The following is a 5,784-nucleotide window of genomic DNA, read 5'->3' on the forward strand; positions in this document are numbered from 1 at the left end:
GGTATGAGGAGATGCTGGTCTCCTTCACTGTTGGAGGATTATTCAGCTGAATGTAGAATCCTGGTTGTTGGTGGTTGTAGCTTCCAACACTTTAATATTTCAAACCTCTCAATATTGATGTGCATTGACTCTGACATGAAGTCCTCTGTAAATCTTATCCTTATTCCTTATATATGAATATTTATAAACCTAAACACATTATTTAAGTTCTGCAGGTTTAATGTTATAACACTTAATATCTTGGTCATGGGTGTGTATCTGTGTGTGTATGTGTGTGCATATGTGTGTATGTGTGTGTGTGTATGTGTGTGTGTGTATGTGCGTGTGTATGCATATGTGTATGTGTGTATATATATGTGTGTGTGTGTGCAGGTGTGTAGGTGTGTGTATGCTTCATTGCTGTTGCTTTTATTCACCCTGTCAGGTGCTCTGTGGACTTCCTTGATCTGCATTTCTGTGTCTGCCATCAATTCTTTAAGGTTCTCATCCATTAATACTTCCATGCTTGGATCAGTGCTTTAGAGTTTTCAATATTTAAATCTTTAAGGAATTTGGTTAGATTTATTCCCAAGAATTTAATTATGTTTTTCTGCTGCTATTGTGAATGGGATTGTTATACTGATTTATTTTTAGGTAGTTCATTGTTAGTATATAGAAAAATTACTGATATCTCTATGCGAACTTTGTGTCATGAAATATTACTAAATATGGTTATTAGTTCCCACAGTTAATAGGTGAACTCTTTAGAGATCTTGTATAAGAGATCATGTTATCAGCAAACAAACAATTTTTAACCTCCTTTCCTAAGTGAATGCCATTTATTTATTTTTACAAACTCAACACTGGCTAGAAATGTTAAGCAAATGTTGAAAGGAAGTGGTGAGAGTGGGTGTTGTTGTCTTGTTCTGATCACATATAACAAATGTTATTTTTCAATGTTAGGCATGTTATTAGCTGTGGGATTGCCATATACGACCTTTAATGTAGTGAGGGATATTATTTCTATAACTAGTTTGTTGAGAAATGTCATACTTTTTCTGCCTCTGTTGAGATGATCCTAAGTTTTTCCTCCTTCATTCTGTAATGACATTTATCATATTTATTTACTTAATTCTTTTGAAACATACATGCCTTCCAGAGATAACTCCTAGTTAATCATTTTTCAGAATATATTATAAAGCTAAAGTAATCAAAACAGAATGGTGATGACTTACAAACAGACATACAGACAAATAGAGCAGACAGCCCAGAAATAAAACCAAACATTTTTGTTCAACTTATTTTTGACAAAGGTGCCAGCAACACTCAATGAGAAGAATACAATTTCTTCAAAAATTGTGTTGGGAAAATTGGATATTCACATGCAGAGAATGAAATTGCACCATTATTCAAAATTCAACTCAAAATGGAATAAATCTTACATTTGAATCCCAAAACTATGAAACTGTTAGAGTAAAACAGAGAGGAAAATCTCTATAACATTCTTTTTTTTTTCTTCCTTTCTTTTTTTATTATTTTTTATTTTATTTATTTATTTTTTCTTTAAATTTTTATTTTGTCAATATACAATGTATAAGAAATGTTAAGCAAATGTTGAAAGGAAGTGGTGAGAGTGGGTGTTGTTGTCTTGTTCTGATAACATATAACAAATGTTATCTTTCAATGTTAAGCATGTTATTAGCTGTGGGATTGCCATATATGATCTTTAATGTAGTGAGGGATATTATTTCTATAACTAGTTTGTTGAGAAATGTCATACTTTTTCTGCCTCTGTTGAGATGATCATAAGTTTTTCCTCCTTCATTCTGTAATGACATTTATCATATTTATTTACTTAATTCTTTTGAAACATACATGCATTCCAGAGATGACTTGTAGTTAATCATGGTTCAGAATATATTATAAAGCTAAAGTAATCAAAACAGAATGGTGATGACTTACAAACAGACATACAGACAAATAGAGCAGACAGCCCAGAAATAAAACCAAACATTCTTGTTCAACTTATTTTTGACAAAGGTGCCAACAACACTCAATGGGAAGAACACAATTTATTCAAAAATTGTGTTGGGAAAATTGTATATCCCCATGCAAAGAAGGAAATTGCACCATTATTCAAAATTCAACTCAAAATGGAATAAATCTTACATTTGAATCCCGAAACTATGAAACTGTTAGAGTAAAACACAGATGAAAATCTCTATAACATTATTCTGAGGAAAGTAGCAGAAGCCCTGAAAGGTGACACTGGACTGGTCTAGAGGCACTGCTGCCACTCTGCCCACAAAGCCCAGCTACTGGGACCAGTGCAGAGCATATTTGGGAGTGAGAATTCTTTTTTAATTTTTTTTGCCTAAGAGTGCACATTTTCCTTTTCTATGAGCAAATTGATGCCTTTACACTTAATTCCATCTTTGTACATCTACATCTAAATTTTCCTTAAACCCCATACCTTGAGGAAACAAGTCAGATACTCCAATAACTTCACTATTTTCTTAATTGGAATCTGCTAATTTACAAAGATTTATGGTTCCTGGTTTTTTTTTTATTTGTACCTCTTCTCCATTTCAATGTCATTGTTTCTGATGTGATTAGCTAGGATTATCTGCCATATGCCTGGGACTATCATAAGGGAACAGTTTGTACATATATTTTAATACAACTTCACAACCCGTAACTTCTCCCAACTCATTTTAAATGAAAATTGCTATAAGAAGTAATCAACTTTAAAAACCATCAATTTCAAATTGGGAAAGGAAGTGTTCCTAACAGGGTGGGAAAAGATTCCAAAAGAGGGAAGTTGTGAGTCATGCAATGTCATTCCCAGACACCAGAAATGGACCAGATCTCAGACAGTGGCACCACGTGCCCAACTCACATTCAGATTTGCTGTGATCCAGTGACTCCCAGGTGCCCGGAATTACTCTTCGAACAGGGTTGTCTACAGTGGTCATCCTGGATGTGACTTGTCACAGTACAGTGGGTAAAGGGGAGCAGGGCACAGACAGTGTCCATCTCACTGGTTTGCAGTTGCAGGAGGAGCTGCACTTGAGAAAATACCACCGAGGAGTCACCTCTGATCTGAAGCCAGTGATGAGATCATGAAACTCAAGACTGAGTCTGATGTGACAGTCAAGGCTGATGTTGGAAATGTTGGGGCAGGAGTGTGAACAGAGGATTTCTAAATGAGACCGAAGAAGATTGAGTTTTCTAAAAATTTCCACAGTAATATTTCTTATCCCATATGTTTGTATCAAAAGGATGAGGGATCTTATGTCTATGTTTTTGCCCTAGTGACTGTCTCTGAGAAGCAGGATGTAGTAGAGGTCTCTGTGTCTTTGTCTCTCTGTCTCTCTCTGTCTCTCTCTCTCAAAAACTTCACACACACACACACACACACACACACAGACACACGCATATGCATATCTGTCTCTCTGAGGAACATCTGCCTGTTCTGAAGTGAACCATCTACTACAATCCATGGAGAATAGCCCAACTGTCTCAAATGAAGTCACACATAAGGGGTTTGTAAGCAGAGAGAATGAGGTCATGGGCTGACAGCCAGATTCAAACACCAGACATGGTCAAGGGAGCACATGAGGATCAAAAGGTCACGGATTTCTCCTTGAACCAGAAATCACTTTAAGTTAAACACTTCTACATATTCTGTGCTGTCAAGCCCTGAATCCTCCATCTCCACTTCTCTTAGTATTTCTCTGGAAACAGGAAGACCAGGCACTAATGCATAGAAAAGTCTCTGAGGTTCTGTCTCCCCAGTTCTTCTGAGCAGCACGAGGTAAACATTCTGCACAAGGAAGGGTAGGTACACACCCTCCGCTCTGCTCTCCCACTTATATCATCAGGGACTTCCCTCATGCAGAGCAGACCCCAGTGTCAGTATGAAAGCACAGCCCTGGGCTGAGCATCCCCAGTCTCCTCACCAGGAGCCCTTCATCAGAATATGGATGTCCTGAGGTGACTCCTGTGCTTGGCAGCTGCTCCCTGCTGTGAGCGCCTCTGGGACTTCAGGAAAGGGACCCGGACATGTGGCTTCTGTTGTGTTTGACTGATGGTGATGCTCCTTGTCCCCAGGTGTCCTGTCCCAGGTGCAGTGGCAGGAGTCAGAACCTGGCCTGTTGTAACATCATAGACCCTGTCCCTCACCTCCACGGTCTCTGGATTCTCTATAACTAGCTATGGTTTGTGCTGGATCCACCAGCATCCAGGAAAGGGGCTGCAGTGGGTACATGAGGTATGGAGTCACAATGTGGAAGCACAATGTATAATACAGCTCTTAAATCCTGATCAGCATCATGAGGGACACCTCCAAGAGTCAAGCTTATTAACCATGAGCAGCCTGATAGTCCAGGATACGGCTGTGTATTACTGTACAAGAAACACAGTGACGGGAACTCAGTGTGAGCCCAGACACAAACCTCTTTACTGGAAGACAAGAGGGGACTTGGAATTAGGAGGAGCTCAGTGTGCTCTTAGTACAGAATTTCCACTGAGGAGCAGGAGCAGAGGGTACCCAGGCTGTCCTTTCTCTCCTCAGTGTCTCCTGTCCAAGCTCAACAGAAGTCACACTCAGAACTATTACTTTTTCTTCATTTGCTTTGTGGGTTCCTTTAAAATGTGGTTTCTGTTACCTTAAAAATATTAATATAAAAATAAATTGAATGTAATGTGTGTTTATGGTGTGGGATGGCAGAATTTACATAAAATTGCATTCACCATTTTAACCAATTTAAACGGTTTAGTGACACAGTATTTTCACGTGGTTTGTTAAATGTCACCACTGTCTAGTTAGAGGACATTTCATTGCTTCAAAGGGAAACCACACACCCTTCAAGCAGCTGCTTCACATTTCTGTCTCTCAAAGCCCCTAAAAACCACTAATATGATTTCTGTCTCTATGGATTCACCTCTTCTGGATTTTTCATATAAATGCAGTGATATAATATGTGGTCTTTGGTGTCTGCTTCTCTAACGTGGAGTAATGTTTTCAAAGTTCATTCTTGTGGTCGCCTGTGTCGGTATCTCATTCATTTTTATAGGTGAATAGTTTTCGTTTTTATCAATTTACCACATTTGTTTATCAGTTCATGAGGCAGTGAATGTTTGGGATTGTTCATTTTTGGCTACTGTGAATAGAGCTGCTGTGAACGTTCATGGAAATTTCTGCTGGTCACCTCTTTTCAGTTATCTTGGAATATATATAGGGGTGGAATCACTGGTTCATGTGGTATTTCTGCATTTAACCTTTTCTATGACTGCCCAAATCATGGCTACAGCAGTTTTACAATTTTGCCTGAACACCAGCTTTCTGTAATTTTTCCAATGTCTACATACCCATGAGGAAAACATAATTTTCCTTGAAAATTACACCATGTTATTGCCTTTGAAGTGCTATCTTGTGTTTTTATTTGCACTTTCCTGATGACTAATGAGTTCAGTGATCTTTTCATTTGCTCCTCAGATATTTATCTTATTCACATAGAGTGTGTATTCTGTTCCTTGCCCACTTTTAATAGAGCTTCTCACACTTTGGTTGGTGGGTTATACAACTTCTTCATATATCATATTCTGGACACTAGAATTTGACAACTGTGGTTCCTGTGGATCAGAAATGTTCAGCCAGGTTCACACAACATCATAATTGCCAACCACCAGGTAGCACCCCTTTCCCTCCCAGCCACATCCTGGTTTTCTGAGAATCTGGAATTCTCCATCCCTGCTGAATTCATACACCAGCAACAGTGAAAACCCTGCCTTGGTGGAAAT

The 5,784-nt window shown here is 38.5% G+C and overlaps 1 pseudogene; it reads left to right on the plus strand.

The window, feature by feature from the left end:
• The first annotated feature begins 2,836 nt into the window (after positions 1–2,836).
• Positions 2,837–4,418, plus strand: LOC103608366 (annotated as a pseudogene).
• Positions 4,419–5,784: the final 1,366 nt, after the last annotated feature.

This window comes from Galeopterus variegatus, unplaced genomic scaffold (genome assembly GCF_000696425.1).
Source record: "Galeopterus variegatus unplaced genomic scaffold, G_variegatus-3.0.2 Scaffold8343, whole genome shotgun sequence".
Lineage (NCBI taxonomy): Eukaryota > Metazoa > Chordata > Mammalia > Dermoptera > Cynocephalidae > Galeopterus > Galeopterus variegatus.